The sequence below is a fragment of the Pleurodeles waltl genome, chromosome 7, assembly GCF_031143425.1.
Source record: "Pleurodeles waltl isolate 20211129_DDA chromosome 7, aPleWal1.hap1.20221129, whole genome shotgun sequence".
In the NCBI taxonomy this organism is placed as follows: domain Eukaryota; kingdom Metazoa; phylum Chordata; class Amphibia; order Caudata; family Salamandridae; genus Pleurodeles; species Pleurodeles waltl.
In genome coordinates this window covers 1,396,015,040-1,396,033,760 of record NC_090446.1, presented here as the reverse complement: position 1 = coordinate 1,396,033,760, position 18,721 = coordinate 1,396,015,040, and positions in this window count along the sequence as shown.

Below are 18,721 nucleotides of genomic sequence, written 5' to 3'. Positions count from 1 at the left end.
AGGCAGGCCTCCTTACAAAAGATGGCCCTTACTTGGCCTTACTGTTTGAGTCTGTGTGTATTGTACATGCCATGATAGGTTCAATGTGCTGTGTGGGTGTGTGATGTGTGTGCCAATTGCTAGGTTGTATGATTGTGTAATTGTGTGTGTTCCATCACAGATGATTGTTCATTGTGTTGTATATGTGTCGAGTCCCTGGCCAGTGTTGGTTGTGAGTGTGTGACGTGTTTATATTTGCACGAGTTGGTATGTTGTATGGGAATGTGTGAATCTGGCCTGTGCTGTGTTGCTGTGCATAACTGTGTGTTATTGACATGTGGTGTGTGTGTGTGTGCGTGTGTGCAGGCTGCAGTGTGCGTGCTGTGTATGTGTGGGTGTCTTTGATGCGGTATGTGAGTGTGTATGTCACTGTACTGTTACATGTCGGTGCAGACCTCGCACCCGCCTCCCTATGGAATGTTATGTAATTGTACAGAGTTTAACAATTTACAAGTGTGTGTACTTACGGTAGTTATCATCCTTGCCAGCGATTATTCCATTGTCTTACTGCGTGCAGGAGCAGAGACATGATGTCTAGTTCTGGTTCCATGGCGGCTCCGGAAGTGTGAGGCTTCCTGGAGGTGAGTTTCTCCTTTTATACTGTTCGTTTCTGCCTGGTGTTCAGTGGTGGTTTGACCGCTGTGGTTATACTGGCGGTGTGCTGCCTCGTAATGAGTCTGGCAGATTGTTGGTGTCTTCATTTGACGGTAGCGGTTTGTCCTGCCTGGCGGTGTCAGCAGTGCTGTGGCAGTCTTCTGTGAGCACCATCGCCAATATCATAATTTGGCGGCCTTCTCCGCCAGCCTCTTGGAGGGCAAACCGTCAAAGTGGTAATGAGGCCCTAAGTTTTTCCTCGGAAAAAGGTTTTAACATCTGACATAGGGGCATATTTACAAGAAAGTGGGACATCAGCTTTTCTTGCACCTCCTAACGTCACCATGGTATCGCAGTATTTACAATATGGCGCACGTTAGCACAATAGCATCTAAATTTTGGATGCTATTGTGGCGCATTGGTTGGCTAGCTCCAAGAATTATGGGGCTAGTCCAGCAAAGCTTGGGGAGGCCCATTGGAAACAATGAGAGTGTAACTTTATTGCCGGCCTTGGACAGGTGTTAAAAATTATGGAAAAAATGGCACAGTGAAATCTCATAAATTTCACTGTGCCATTTTTCTGGGCCTCCTAACAGGGGAACGCCCTCCTTGCATAAATAATGACTGGTGCAAGCATTATATGGCACAATGGGTTACAAAGTGGGGCAATGCTTGCATTGCCCCACTTTGTAAATGATGCACAGAATGTACTGGCATTAAAATGACATACCCGTTTTAAGCAATGGGCTTCCCTGTGCTTTGCTGGATTAGCGTCAAAATATTTGACGCTAGTGCAGCAAAGCGCCACAATAGCATAAAAAATGTTGATGCTATTGTCCTAACGACCGCCATGGTGCACCGTATTGTTAATACGCCGCAACCATGGTGTAGTTAGGTGGGGCAGGGGCAACGCAAGAAAAGTGGCGCATAGGAACCAATGCACAACTTTCTTGTAAATATGCCCCTAAGTACTTACAGGTAGGCTTCCTTACAAACAGACTTGGCTTTACCTGGCACTGTGAGACAGTGAGCTCTTACAAGCAGGTATCCTTACAAACAAACTGGCCGTACTTGGCACTGTGAGACAGTAAGTACTTACAGGCAGGCCTCCTTACAAAAGATGGCCCTTACTTGGCCTTACCTGGAACTGTCAGACAGCGAGTACTTCCAGACCTGGCGCTGTGACTCGTGTTTAATAAAACACTGTATATACACAGCCGAAAATAGGCTTCCTCTGTGCAGGTCTTTAGATGTATAACAAGCGCGTGTTCACGGCGTTCAGATTATTCATGTGAATTAAACAAAAAACAAACAGTGCAATAAGCGTTCAGGAAAAAGAAAGCAAGCCGGTTCTTGGGAGGCACATTATTAGCTATGAAGCAGATTTAATGGCATTTCAAACTCACAGAATCATGTACAGAAGAAAAGCAAATAAACACTTGTGGCTCATTCTTTTCTCGAAGAATGTGTCCCCCGCCAAGCAGAGGTTTTCATCTGAGCCAGGAACATAGAGACTCTGAGCTTCCTACGGAGCACAGATGCTCTTCTCATCAGAAGGTACGGGCCTACTCCGTGAGAACGAAGCCATTAGGGATGTTATATCACAACTGGAGGCTCGTATATTATGTGCAACAGTTTTTAGCTCTCCCGCTTCAGTCGCAGTGAGCGGAAAGTGTACCAGGCACTCTTTTAGGGACATGTAGGGGTATTCGTGAGCATTTATCCTAGAAACTTTAGGGACATTCCTAATGCCCTCATTGCAGCTGTTGCAGGAAAAATATATCGGTAATCCTGACCCGGAATTACTGATACTGTGGGTATGGTTTGTGCTTTATTTGGAAATACAGAAATACAGGTACTCACTGTACCAGGGTACCTATTTGCACTTGGCACTTTACCATTACAAGCATTGAAGTATAGGTACCGTCCCTTTCAAATAAACAAAAGCTTTGGGAAAGCCACTAACTCTTGGATATGGGCGAGCTATTGACTTTGGCAATCGGGTGGGGGGTGGGTAAAAGGGAGAGGGTGGGGGTGGATAATGGGTGAATAAAAAAGTGATATAAACCCTGGCCGCTTTGTGGCGCTTTGTTTCCCTCTGTCGGGAGGGGGGAGAAGAGACAGGGATGAAGGGAGAAGAACCAGGGATGGGGTAGGGATGTTGTTAAAAAAAAGAGCTATGACGCAGCCAATGTTGACCAGAATCCCAGCGCAAGCAGCAGTTGGCCAGTGGAGGGACACTAATCAAACCTAGGCAATATGTACTTGGTCCGTGCGCCAGGGAAAGAAAAGGAAGTGACACATGGCAAGTGCTGCCCAAAGAGAAGGCAGTAAAGAGTGAGAGTGACGCCAACAAATGGTAACCACTGAGACAGTTCCAAAGCCTATTATTGAACACAAAAGTCTTGCAAGTGAGACCTAAAAGTGAAGGTACTCCGTATCTGAGAGCACCTGCCTATTTAAAGATGTGGGAATATTTAAAATCCCCTAGGGCCACTGGAGCATCACTTTTTTGACACTCCAGTGGTGCAGTGTGCCGGCCCATATTTACAAGGCCACGCAAAGCCACCTTGCGTAGCTTTTCATGACCTTGTAAATATGGCTCTCTTTCACGTATTACTCTGAGTGAAAGGGGCGTTCCATGGGTGTTGCTGTGGGTGTACCCATGCAACACCAATGTAATCTGACAAATTCCTAGTTTTACAAGGCTGGGAATGCGTCAGATTCCTACACCACCCCAGGGGTCTCATAAAAGTGGTGCAACAAGGGTAAATATCTTTATTTCTCCTCGTTATTTTCCTTTTGCTATTCTGCAGCACACATAGAAGGAGGAAAACGCTATTAATGATTGCTAATGTGCCGGAAGGTGTCCCTTCTTGCACACCAACAATCATCCCTGCAACACAGGCACCCTTGCACCATGGTGTAAGGATGCCTGCATTGGCGCTAGGCTGCTAATTGTGTGCCAGTGCTGAGGAAAGTACAGGCATGCATTGTATTTTTGTAAATATAATGCATCCCTGCACCTTCCTAATGGTGCACCTTGGCACTGCAAGATGCCTTGCAGCACCAGGCTGCGTCATTATTTTGTAAGTATGTCCCTGAGTATGATAAATGCAAGGTGCAGGATCGCCGGAGTATTATGTTTTCTCTATTGAGGAATGGGTAATAACTGTAGAAATCAGTGTTTTCACATCGCTTGCCACAAGATTGTCCCTGATCCTGGGCTTTTTTTCACTGTACACATTTTGCCATGTTTTTTTCTTGTGATGTGTCCTTGCTGGCTGGTAATTATTGTTAGTAAGTAGGTAACTAAACATCATTGTGTAATTAATAAATGTCAGACACTACCCAGTATGATAGGGACCTTGTCCAAGAAATGAGAACTCAGGTCGTAAATATGCAGCAAATAATAACCTAAAAAATAAAGATTATACACAATGAAATACAAGAAAGCCATGTGCATTAACCTCACATCTATCAACCATACTAAAATCAATAATAATATATTCATCATAATTAACAATTGATTAATAATAATCACTGCCAATTAATTATTTATGGTGATTACTAATAATGATAATAATAATCACAATCATCATCCTCAGGGGTGTAGCTTCACGAGAGTGTTTGGGGTGTGACACCCCCTAAATAAATGCATTATTGCCTTGCTTGTTGGGTTTGGAGGCTCTGAGTCAGGTCTGCTATCTGTGTCAGTTTTGCTCACCATGAACCAAGAAGGAAAGACAAAACAATGACATTTGATGTAACCAAGAGAGAGATAGATAGAAAGAGAGAGAGAGATACTCACCAGGTGGCTACATTTTAAATGTGGAACCAGAGAACCTGAAGTCAGTACCGGCTTTCCTGCTTGTCTGAACTGTGTGATCCTAGGCTAATTTTATTTCACAGAGCTTTTTTTATTATAACATATGAGTGCACTTTTAAAAACTTGAGTTCAAGATGCACACTGCACAAGCACCTGCTTTATTTGATTTAATAGACTATAATGTTGCTACATCTCTAATAAGATGCAGGCCTCTTTTAGGGTTTGCATAACTACTAACTACTATCTTCTTTTAGTTCACAAATTACATTTTCGTTGAGGATCGAGTCATGATTGGTTCGCAAACCCATCACTTTTAATAAATGCTTGTCTATTGCAGTGATCTAATCTGATGTAATGAGGTGAAATGCCTCCGTGTGTTAAAGAAGTGCACTTTTTTAAATTTTGATGAGATTGTATCATAATTTAGCATTATGTCTGTTGCTCAATATACATGCCAAAGGTTTTCAAGGCTCAACTCGTGTGCAGACTCGTAGAGCCAAGCCAAAGCCGTGGCTAGCCTCCATATTGGCTCACCCTATTCATTTGCCTGCACGCTCTCCTCTATGTGTGACTCAAGCTTAGTACATGGGACTGTTACTCACTAGACAAAACGATTCTTAAACGGTGAGGGCTAGAAACATGGAGCCATGCACACGTGCACTGATTTGACAAATCTATTTTCAATACTTGCAGCAGCGACAAATAAGAGTGTGTGCAGTGGAAATGCATTTAAAATAACTGATCGCAAGCGAGGCATTCCAGGCCATTGACGGTAGTCCCGACTGTAGTCATAAGTTCCCAGGAAGAACTGTCAGGCCCAAGTGGGATGGCCAGGGTCATAGCTTAAGTTAGGTTTGAGGTTGGAGACCCCCCAAAACACATTCTTTAGGTTGGCAGTTGAGTCTGGGGTCCATGAGCCGGGTCTCCTTTCTCTGTGTTGGACTTGCTTATCATTCTCATTTCGCTATGAGCTTTTAATTTTTCATTTTTTTTGGATGAGGTCTTAAATTTATATAATGACCAGATTACCAAAAAAGTAGTAAATCTGCACTACGGAAGTACTCCTTACATGGATGCAAATTTACTACATTTTGAAACCCACACACATTAGTAGTAGACTTGGAAAGCTGCGTCGGTTGTAAGATTCCAGGCATACAACTGGCAATCAAACCGGCAAAAGGTGTTGGGATGAATGCTTGCAAATAGTCTAACCAGTGGCAATCACTCGGACTAGCATTCCAATCCATCATTTTTCACTCACTGTGCCTTTCTAAATAGAAGCCAACCCAGTGCAAATCTGTTCTGACCCTGTTCCTCATGAAAAGAGTCCATCTCAAACCTTGGCCATCTCACGCCCCTACCCTGCAGCTCACTGCTTTTTCAGTGGGCAAATCTGAGATACACACCCATTAATCTCACTGACTGAGCCACGCTCCCAATAGTAACCATAATAATAACTACACTAATGCTAATACTACTGCTACTACTACTACTAATAATAATAAAAATGATTATAAGTGCAAGCAAAATTAAACAACCTTGATCTCTGAGCATATGAGGCTTTTAGCATGGTAGAGGCTGAATAAAAGTGTTTCTTTATAAGTATTTCTTGTTCAGCTGCCAGAACTAAGGAAGAGTTTGTGAAAACAGCGAGCAGATCCGTCACAATTATAGAGGAGGCCCCAGGACCCTGCAGAAGGAGCACACTGGCTAGGGTGGGAGCTGGAAGATGGAACTATCACAATACTATCGAGAGAGAAGTTAATTACAGGAGGGGAAATCAGCAAACTCCACAATCTCCATGAAACGCAAAGTTTGCCTGCTCCATCCACCTTTGAAGAAGTAGCTTGAATTCGCACATCCCTAACCAAAATGTTAAGATACGTGGAGCTTGTGATTCGATCTGGGTAGCGCGTCTCAGTGCACTCTCAAAGTAAAAAAGACAACAGCATCAGTCTGAATATTTGGGTGAACATGCAAAAAGAGGCATTTCCATACAAGAGATATAGCACCATTGATACCCCCTTGACAGAACAGCCAAGAAAGATGATCTGGACAGAGGCCTGCTTTTGACATCTTCAAGGAGGTCATATATGCAGCCCCTGAACTCAAGGCCCCTGACTTCATGAAGGTGTTTATTGTGCACACAGAGGCTTCAGAGCGTGGCATTGGGGCTGTCTTTGCACATTTACATGAGGTGGACCTTGACCAACTGGTACCCTTCATTAGCAGGAGGCTACTTTCAGGGAAACAGAGGTGGAGTGCGATTGAAAGGGAGACCTTTGCTATGGAAAGAGCATTGAAGAAGCTGAGACCATACCTGTTTGGGATTTACTTCCAGGCTCAGGCAGACCACAGATCCCTCAAAAGGCTCATCCAAATGAGTGAAAATCCCAAACCGTTGATATGGTCCATTTCCCTTCAGTGTATGGACTTTGCAGTGGAACACAGACCTGGGACTGACCATGCCAATGCAGATGGCCTTTCCATGTTCTTCCACTTAGATTATAATTACCACAAGGAAAAGGGTTAGTTATTCATCACCTTTTCTCTGCAGAGGGGACATGTATGGAAATGCCTTTTTTTCACATTCACCCCCACATTTTGGACTGATGCTGCTGGTTTTTCGACTCTGATAGTACATTGAGGCCTGCTAACCAGACGTCAGTGCCAGTGTTCTAACCCCTTACAAAGTGTATTGCGAATTGGCTATCCCAAATTGGCAAGTACCAACATACTTGTACGTGCGCAGGGTACCAAGGGCATTTAAGGCAGTGTCCACTCAAGGCTGCAGCACTGATTGTGCCACTCTGTGTATGAAAAAGTATACAATGGTTCCCAGCCTGCCACTGCAGACTGGAAGAGCAGTGGTCACACTGCTAGTTTGACTTTGCCATTCAAACTAATAGAAAAGACACCACTTCCCTTAAACATATATGTAAGTCTCCCTTAAGGAATGCTATGGAGCCCTAAGACAGGGATGTACAAATAGGACATGTATTTATATATATGTCTTGGCAGCAACACATATAGGCCCATATTTATACTTTTTAGCGCCGTATTTGCGCTGCTTTTTGATGCAAAAACGTCGCAAACTTACAAAATACTATTGTATTTTGTAAGTTTGCGCCGTTTTTGCATCAAAAAGCAGCGCATATGCAGCGCTAAAAAAGTATAAATATGACCCATAGTTTGTTGTTTTGCTGTGGAAAGGCTAGTAGCACGATTGACTAACACAGGGTTACCCCTCAGCCCGGCTAACTTCTGAATTGGACTACCTAGTTGGGTACTGTAAAGTATCAAATTAATTGTGGCATTAAACACAACTTGAGCTCAGGTCACATTTGATACCTGTATTCAAGAAATGCAACTTTTAGGGAAGTTGCCACTCTGTGACCCTCACATGGTCACTGGCCACCAGACAGCATTCTGCCCACCGGGGGAGTAGTGTTAATGACTACTAGACTTAGGAACAATAGCCACCTGCGTCAGGTGCGAGGTGTTACCTTCCCTTCGCAGGAAGCCACTTAGGTTGGTAGCCCAAAAGGTAAGCTTGGAAGGCGAAGCCCCCTTTTGTGGGCAAATTGTGATCACACTCCTGAGGGGCTGCTTCTTGCTCAAGTGAATGGGCTGCCAACAGGGACAGAGAGGAGAGACCAGTGCCTAAATCAGTTTCCTGTGGGTGTGTAAACCACAGGTAGTCAGGTTTCAATGGTGGGCTAACATAGTTCCTAGCTGCCAAGTAAGGGTGCAAACATATTGGGAGTGGGCCGAATAGTGCACACTAGGATTATTAGGTGCCACACATTGCCCGAAAGCCTTTGCCAAGAAAAAGGGATCTGAGAGCCATTTTGGCTTGTGACCGCATTGTCCCCTCAGGCCATTTGCCTGCAATAAATATATTACCCCTGGCACCCTACACTTCAGATCATGTCAGAACTGGAAGAAGGACCAAAGAAGGACTGCCCTGCTGACCTCTGGACCGCTCAAAGAGAGGCTGCATCATCTGCTGGACTACACCTGCTGCACTTGGGCTAGTGAAGTTGGGACTGTGCCTGTGGTTCCTAGCTTGGGGAAAAGTTGGGCCCAAGCCCCAGACCAAGGTAGTGACTCCAAGGGTCAGTTGGCTGACCTTCTGGAACCAACTTCAGGGACAGAGGAGTTAACGTAGCCCAATCCAGCAAGTCAGTAGCCACTTCAAAATAATCCCCATTGACTGCCACTGGGCACCCCAGGGGCCTGATCATCGACAGATAAAAGTTGCACCCAACTCAGCCAGAGTGGGAGTGTCGTCAGAGTCCAGATTGGTCCCCGAAAAGGGACACGAGTCTTCACCAAAGGATTTTACTGTGACCTCTCTGTTCAGAGATCCATAGCCCAGCAGCCGCTGCCCTTCTACTGTCTCAAAGAGGACTTACTAGGACCCCGGCCTCTGTGGCCAAAGTCACATGATTTATGGACTCAGGAATCACCACAAAGGCACCTCCATCAACTGCAGAGCATCCTGACCATCTTTGAGCAACATTTCATCCTGCATTCCCAGCATCAGGACAACTCTGTTAAAGTCTATGACGGTCATACTGTTAAGTTTGGAACTGGACTAGAAAATGCTCTGGTGGCCAGGTAACTGTATAACTCTACCCTATCTCCTATGCTTTTTTCATGGTTGAATTAAAAAGTGATAAAACGTTTACAAATCTGTATCTCCGGGACCCTCTGATGGATTGTGCTCATCTTGGACTCAAAAAAAATCATAAAAATATAATTTATTTTTATAAATTTGTGCTCTGTATCTTTGTGATGTGTGGCTTTCTTATTTCGTCATTTGGTACTGTTAAATGCTTTACACAAAGTTCCTTTGGCAAAGCCTTGCTGCTCGAAGCCATAGTTACCCAGAGTTGAGTTTAGGGTTGTTCAAACGAGCCTCACTGGAGCCAAGATAGTTTATGTAAGTGTAATCCATGGTAAGGCTGCACAGCCATACCATGTAATTCCCCAAAATCCTCACAGGCATTAACAAACCTTCTATAGTATCTTGTGAGGCCCAGGAAGGCCTACACCACACACTGGTTTAGGGGGTTACCAGGCCAGGATAGTCTCAATCTCCCCCTGAAGGGGCTGCATCTTGCCGGCGCCCACCATGTGGCCTGAATTTACCAAAGCACTCTGCCCTATCTGGCACTTACTGGCCTAGATAGTCAGACCCATCCGCTGCAGGACCTGAAGCACCTCCTGGAGCTGGTACAGGTGTTCCTGCCAGAAGGAGCTAAAGGCAGCTATGCCGTCCAGGTAGGCGGCACAAAATGCCTCCTTCCCAGCTAGGACCCTGACGACCAACCTCCGAAAGGTGGCAGAGGCATTCTTTAAGCCAAAGGGCATCACCCTAAACTGGAAGTGGCCTTCTGGGGTCGAGAATGCAGACCTCTCTTTTGCCCCCTCAGTCCGCACAGCTTGTTGGTACCCTGATGTAAGATCAAAGGTACTGAGGAACTTGGGAGCACCACATAATGAGTTCATCAGCTCCTGGTATGAGGTGTGCGTCAGTCTTTGTGATGGAGTTCAGTTCCTGTCTTTGCCAGCACACCCTCAATTGGGGCAGACAATGACAGTGCAACATATCACATAAAATATTATATTCCCAGGTGCAAACTCGCAAGTTCACTGGCAATAGAACAGCACTGACTGACTGACTATATGAAGTCACCAGTCTGTCTTTTAATGTTAAAAGGCTGGTAACACAATAAGGATGGGATGGAGACCCCCCAGTAGGTGGGTGCGGTGTGTGATGCCTTCCCCGTGGACCTCATGCCACTCCTCGGGGTGCACTGACTGTATGCAAATTTATAAGTAGGGCACAATCAGAGGGCCTCCCCATTGCCAGTTTGCCCCTGCATCTGTGGTATGGTCTGGTTGCAGGGCCCAAGGTGTTCCTCCATTTGCACAAACTACTTGTGTCACAAGTGGTAACGCGTCCAGCCCCTATAAATTACCTGTACCTGGACACGTTGGAGGTCGGTGAATCTTTTTTCTCCTCATCCTAAAATAGTCGAGTCACTCAGATCAATAATCAATAACTATTGTAATCAGTAATCAACACTCAATTAATAGATCAATATAACACATCAGAAATCAATAACAGTTGGTATTTCGGCGCACCATGACCTTTCAGTCATGAATAACCACACCAGTTTATTAAAAGTTAGTGAATTTATTTCCCTATATTAACAAAGCTAGCACGATATATATATGTCTCAAAACCAATTGATATATGTATATGAACATTACTAGCTGTCCATAACGGCGGAAGAAACGCAATCTTCGTAAAATCTGAATAATGATACACTCTGTTATCGCAATGCAAATCACCAATATGACTAACTGTATTTGACTAATTGCATACATTGGTCAGCATAACAAGATTTCAATTTAGCATGGTACATTGAATGAATACCTCGACTAACCTCTAATTAGCATCAGCATGTGGGGCTTCATGCAAAACGAATTTAGTCAACACAAATTTGGAAAACTTCTAGCTAGGACCCTATCAAAATAGCAGTTGGTACCTAAAAGGAAAAACACAATGCATAATACATTTATCCTTTCATATTTACCAAATACAATCAGCATTCAAGAAAAGTCTTCGTCCTTCAGGTACCGGTTGATCAGCATGGGGCAAGTTTCGAAGGGGCAAAGTTAAGGGCAAGCTTCCTTGCAACGGCAAGGAGAATGGGGCAAAGTTACTGCATAGGCAAGACGGGGCAAAACAAAGTTAAAGTCTCTAGGGTGAGAATTCTTAAGTCTCTTTCTCTCGAATAGAGAAAAGGGTATCAGGGTGTCGTCCAAAATGGAGTCTGGCATCAGGCTTCAAACTGGCATCGAGGAAAATGGCTGACTTCTCTTTGTCCGGTGGGTTTAAGTAAGAAACATTCCAAATTCTGCAGGGTCTTCCATTGGAGGGTTCATAGGTTGGCTTCAAATTGTCCAATGGAAAATTGCCTTTTACTAGAACTTATTTGTGCATACATTAGCCTTGGAGCCTTGGAACACAAATTGTATCATGGTTTGCCAATTATTTTACTATCTGTACCTTCATTGTCCGCACCTGCAGAGACTGACCTTGTATCAAAGGGGATGTAACCGGCCTAGCACGAAACCTTGGAGATAAGTGTACCAGCCAGTTTCTACTGGAAAAAATACAACTTCAAGCAAGAATATATGTTTCATTAGTTCAAGGAAAAAAAGAATCACGCAGTTAGAATTTGAAGCCAGGCAACTAGGCCAAAGCCTATACTAAATTTAAGCTAAGCAAAACAGTTTTCAAACAAGAAATCATGGCATACATTTGCGATTATGACGGATTAGTACATTTTAATACTTCATGATTAATAAAGCTCGTTTATACTGATGGCAAACTACCCCGAGGGCACAATTTCCCTCGTACATTATTTCATTAACTTAAAATCACACTTCAATATATATATCGGTTACACGGTGTACATGAATATATGTCGGACCTTCTATTTCTGCGTCATCAATCCCTCCTCTGATGACTAATTATGTCATCACATCAAGTCTACCCACAAATTTTATTCCATTAAAATTCTGTATAGTAATTTGGCACTTCGGTCAATTCCCTTTTTCTTTTAGTCCCTTTTGATTTTTCTCTATAAATTTCCACCATTTTGTTCTCTATTTTCTCCTCTCTCTTTCTTTTGTTCCTTGCTTTTATTATTTTAATAACTTTCCATATTCCCCAAGGACCTAATAAACAAATTAATACTATTAATATTCCCTTTACTATCTTCAATAACAATCCGTTCCAAACGTTGCTGAGCCAATTTCCCACAGAAGCAAATCCCTTTCCAACCTTCTCCCAAACTCCGGGCTCTTTCAATTCCTTCAGATCTACGCTTTCTTTGGTTAAGTTCGTAAGCATTGTTCTAATTTTTCCACTACTGTCTGGTATATAGGTACAGCAGTGACGTGTACCAAGCATTTTGCAAACGCCGCCATCCTTTGCTAAAAGAATGTCTAAGGCAAGCCGATTTTGAAGAGTCATAGCTCTTTCTGCAGCAAGTTCAGCATCCATCAGGATTATAGCTCCTGAAAACTTAGTCAGCATGTTATCCACAATAGTAGACAACTTTCGTATTTTGATCGAATTCAATATGACTCCTACTGAAGGAATCAATGCTCCAAATATATCTCCTACCACACCAGAAGCTGTCTCTCTTTTCTGAACACGATGTGATTCAGACAGCCTTGGAAATTTCTTTAAGTCATCTAGTTGGTAAACCTTTGGGAACAATATTCCCAAATAACACCTCCCATACCATCCTTTAGGAAGACGATAATAGGCGTTGAGTCCACAAATATAATATACTCCAGGAATAACTGGGTCTTGTCCATTCAGCATGAACGTCCACTTTTGTTGAAATGTGTATGTGTGTTTACATTCACTCGTTCCCACAAAAACTGTGTCATAATATGATGGAAATCTATGTATACAAAATCTTCCCACATGCAATGTATCTAAAGCTATTTTCCCTTGTGTCTTTATTGCGGCAAAAGCATAATTATCTACAGACGTCCTTTCGTGCAATTCCTTCTCTAATTTCTCCTTCATTTCGTTCTTTCTGTCGTCAGTGCGGTCTAAAAATTCTATTTCTACTGGTGAAAGCAAGCATGTAAGGTTCTCCCTATGTGCGTGAGCTGTGTGGAAAGGGGACATTGGTTCGAAAAATTCCCTCATTAATTTGGCAGACCAATCTCTAGCTATCTTACTTAGGTGCCCTATTATGGGGACATATGCAAAAGTAACATCGTAATTAGTATAGAAATAATGAATGTCTTTTTGAGCATAAAATCTGGAAGCTACTATACTACATGTAATTCCATATGTAAGAGGCATGCTGTGATATGTTACCCCCTCCACTACTGAGGTAGGTATTTGTGTACACACATAACAATCTTTCGCATCCATGGTCTCAACATACTCACTCAGTAAGCGATAGAAAACGTTAGATGAAAGTTCCTTCTTATCATGCAAGTGTCTCTCGTCTTGCTCGAGTCTCTTGAGAGCTGTTAGTTCAGTAACGATAATAGGTTTAGAAGTGGAAGCATCATTCGTCTCACTCTCACTTTTACCATGCATTCCAAGAATTATTGCTACAATTATTAGTACGCATGCGGTTATCAAGCCTATACACATGTATTTACAATACTTCATTTTACGCCCCTGTGTAGTGAAGCTAGTCATGATCTGTATAGAATCAGAAAGTTGAAGACACTTTATCAAGGCGTATTTGCAGGTATTTACAAAGCTGAACGAGTTCAATGTTCACACAGTTTTCTTTAGCAGCTTAGTCTCTTATCGGTTAGCAGCGTTGTCTCAAAATCGGTTTCAAAGTCAATCAAGTTAGCAATGTCTTAGCCGGTTGAAAAGTCAATCAGGTGATCAATGTTTTCAATCTACAGAGTCCATAAAGTTTTTATTTCCAAAATGAAGTTCTGCCTCTTCGTTCTCAAGACTGAGGGATACGAATTCGTCTGACCAATCGTTATTGGCTACGTATGCCCACTCCGGACCGGAATACCTCCTGCTCGGTATCCTTTTTCTTTTCAATTTTGCATCTCTCTTTGATTCTTTCTCACTGGTACTTTCCTCTTTGGCCAATTCCTTTTCTTCACTTGGTGTTGGTACTACGACAGACACTTCCTTTCTTTTCTCTTTCACTCTTGGCCCTTCACTGTCATTCAACGTTTCTCTAGTTCTCAGTTTTACTGGTGATATGCTTGGTCTTCTTTTCGCACTGGGTCCACTTGATGGACCTGCAATCTCTTCTGAAGGATTTTGAGCAGTTTCGTTCTGTTCTGCCTTGTCCCCTCCTTCTGGGGAGTCAATCAGGTTTTCCTTTTCTTTTTCTGTATCGTCTGCTTCTAGGAAAGCCCTCCTCTGATCAGGCTCTCCTGCTTCTTCACCTGTTTCGAGCCCTTGGTCACCGTTACTTTCTTCAGGCTCTTTGTCACTTTCAGCTGCTTCAGGCTCTTTGTTACCTTCAGCTGCTTCGTCGCTTTCTGAGGCTCCTCCTTGGTCTTCCCCAAGGGAATCAGTTGCTTCGTCCTCAGAGAATATTTCTCCCTCCTCTATTTCTGCCTGTTCGCTTTCAGTTCTTTTTCGCTCTGTCTCAGCACTTGGCACTTTGTTATCAGGTACTGGTAACTTCAGCGCTTCAACTTCCTCGTCTGTGGGACACAATACCCTCTTTGTGTGACTGGCGTGAATCCAATTGGGAACTCCCGCACACTTCACAGCAGTGGTAGTCGTCAGAATCACTTGGAAAGGTCCTTTCCAACGGGGTTCCAAACACGACTTCCTCACGTGCTTCTTTATCACGACCCAGTCACCTGCTTTCAGGGTGTGTCCTGGACCTTGGATCGGTGGCAAGGTGGTTGCCTCCACCTGGTGAGAGAAAGAGCGAACCACATCAGCTAGACCTTTGCAGTAGTCTAACACCATATCATCTGTAATATTCAAAAGTGCATTTGCAGGAACTACTGGAAGTCTCATAGCTCTGCCCATGAGAATCTCGTGTGGAGACAGTCCAGTCTTTCGGTCAGGGGTGTTTCTCATTGACATTAACACCAAAGGCAATGCGTCGGGCCATTTCAAGTTTGTTGATGCGCATATTTTCGCCATTCTTGATTTCAATGTGCCATTCATTTGCTCCACTAGACCTGATGCTTCAGGGCGGTAGCTACAATGCAGCTTTTGCTCAATGTTCAGTGCTGCACAAAGCAATTTTATTACTTCATTATTGAAGTGACTTCCCCTATCTGATTCTAAAGAGATCGGGAATCCGAAACGTGGTATTAACTCTCTCAAGAGTAGTTTTGCAACTGTGAGACTGTCATTTCTGCGTGTAGGGTATGCTTCAATCCAGTGACTAAAAATGCACACAACCACCAACACATACTTCAAGCCTCCATGCACAGGCATCTCAATGAAATCCATTTGCATCCTGCTGAATGGACCCCCTGCTTTTCCAATGTGGCTCAAATTTACTACGGTTCCCTTCCCTGCGTTCATCTGTTGGCAAATGACGCAACGGTGGCAAACTGCTTCAGCAACTTGACGGAATTTGGGGTTAAACCAATCAGTTTTAAACAACCTAATCATGGCATCCCTCCCAAGATGAGCTTGTCCATGGTAAAATCTGGCTATCTGTGTCAAAAGGCTATTTGGAAGAACGAATTTCCCTTCACTTGAAACCCATAATTCATCTAGTCTCTTTACACATTGTGATTTGGTCCACGAGAGTTTCTCATCCTCACTGACATCATTCTATAAGGATTTCAATTCGTCCATTGTATCTATAACCTTTAGAGCAAAGATTTCGCTTTGTTCAAGTTCTGGTTCACTTATCAAATTCCATTCATCCCTGAGCAATATACAGTTCAATGCGCAAAACCTTGCGACTTGATCCGCATATCCATTTCCCAGGGAAACATAGTCTTGTCCCTTCGAGTGTGCACTGCATTTCACCACTGCTACTTCCCCTGGTAACTGAATGGCATGTAACAATTCTCTTATTCTTTCACCATTTTTCACTGGTGATCCTGAAGAGGTCATAAAGCCTCTCTGTGACCACAATTGTCCAAAATCATGCACTATTCCAAATCCGTATTGGCTGTCAGTGTAAATAGTAACTTTCATCAATGCAGAAAGTTGGCAAGCTCTAGTAAGGGCTACCAATTCTGCTACCTGTGCTGAGTAAACCCCTTGAAGCCAAGAGGCTTCCAGAACACCTGTTACAGTACATACAGCGTACCCTGCTTTCAATACACCCAGTGCATCTCTTAAACATGAACCATCAACAAAAATGATTTGATCATTCTCTTCCAATCGGGTGTCTTTGATATCAGGTCTTGGTTTGGTGCAAAATTCAGTCACCTGAAGACAGTCGTGCTCGATGTCTTCAGCGTTCTCAATTTCAGCATTTTCACTGGGAAACAAGGTTGCTGGATTCAACGTAGTGCACCTTTTCAGCTGCACATTAGGTGATCCCAGAATTATTGTTTCATACCTTGTGAGTCTAGCACCAGTCATGTGCTGTGTTCGGGAACGTGTCAGAAGTATCTCGACTGAGTGAGGGACCATGACTGTTAAAGGGTGTCCCATCACTATTCCTTCACTCTGAGTGAGGCTGATACCAACTGCGGCTACGGCGCACAAGCACCCTGGCAGTGCTGCTGCGACCGGATCCAAAGTAGCTGAAAAATATGCTACTGGTCTGTTTACGCCACCATGGGCTTGGGTCAAGACAGACAAGGAACATGCATCACGTTCATGACAAAACAATGTGAAAGGTTTTGTGTAGTCAGGCATACCTAAAGCTGGAGCCCTGTACATGCATTCTTTCAATTCAATAAAAGCATCCATCTCCTCTCCTTTCAGTTCAATTTCATCCAATGCATCCTTCTGGGTCAGTTTCAGTAAAGGTTTTGCTAGAGTTGAGAAGTTGGGAATCCATTGGCGACAATAACTCACCATTCCCAAAAACGTCCTCACCTCCCTCCTCGTCTTTGGGGGACTCATTTGAAGTAGACTTGTTATTCTTTCTTTCATTATTCTCCGTGACCCTTTCTCTATTTGGTGACCCAAATATTTCACTTTCTTCCGGCAGAATTGTAATTTTGAAGGAGACACCTTGGGGGTTATTCTAACTTTGGAGGAGGTGTTAATCCGTCCCAAAATTGACGGAAAAGTGATGGATTTACCACCAGCCGTATTACGAGTCCATTATATCCTATGGAACTCGTAATACGGCTGGTGGTATATCCGTCACTTTACCGTCACTTTTGGGACGGATTAACACTCCTCCAAAGTTAGAATAACCCCCCTTGTGTCCATTTCTTCCCAAATGGTTCAATAGGGCAATGGTGTCAGCTGTGCAGTCACTTTCTGTCCTGGATGCAATCAGTAAGTCATCAATGTACTGTACTAGGGTTGACTCGAATGGTAATTCCAACGCTTCCAAATCTTTCTTTAGAATCTGATTGAAAATTGACGGTGACTCCGAAAACCCTTGAGGAATTCGACACCAACTGTAAACTCTGTCTAAGAATTTGAAACAAAAGAGAAATTGGCTGTCCTCATGAAGAGGCACCGAAAAGAATGCTTGTGACAAATCGATGACTGAGAACCACTCGGCATCGCAAGGGACTTGAAACATTATCACAGCTGGATTTGGTACTACAGGGCAGCATTTAATTATTATGTCATTTATTTTCCTCAAGTCCTGCACAATTCGTACCTTTCCACTTGGCTTTATTAGTCCCATAATTGGTGAATTACATGGACTGCTTAACACTTCTTTCAGTACTCCCTGCTTTACAAACTCATCAATGAGTTGGGCGACTTTCATGAGGGTGTCTTGTGCCATATGGTACTGTGGGGTTTGGGGAAAGGTTACATTGGGTTTTACAGTCACTTTCACTGGTTCCACTCCTTTCACCAGTCCCACCTCTTTTCCTGTCATATCCCACACTTCTTTTCCGACTGTTTCCTGTAACTCAGCTGGAATATCTGCTTCAGTGATCATCGGAAAAAGGGTAATCAGAGGATACTCTTCATCGACAGTCTCCATCTCATCCCCTTCTACACTGTCCTCTTCTTCCCCATCACTGCTCGTCTGAATTCTAATTCCATTGTTCGAACACATGATCGAACATCCCAATTTGCACAATAGGTCTCTCCCTAACAGTGATATCGGGCTTGAGTCACATACCACAAAATTATGTGACCCTTGATAGTTACCAATTCTGACTTGTACTGGATCTGTGATTGGGTTCGTCAGGTACCTGTTTGCTACTCCCACTACTTGAACTGTTCTCCCTGAGAGTGGCAAATTTGGTACTTCAATGCTCCTAACAGTTGAACGTGTGGCTCCTGTGTCAACCAAGAATGAAACACGATGACCCATAACTCTTCCCTCCACATACGGACCCTTTTGATCAACTTCCAAGGATGCTGCAAGCACACAATTTCCCTCCTCATCTGAACTTCCACTCTCCCATACATCGTTTATTCCATTCTCGCTGTGTAGTGGGAATTGGTGTACTGTGTCATTTTGACTCATTCCCTGACCCGTGACCTGTTGAGGAAGCATTGCTTGCTGCTGATTCATTGGTGCTAAGGGTATTTGCATTTGCTGATTAGGTACCATGGGAAACTGCTGTTGCATTGGCTGCAATTGT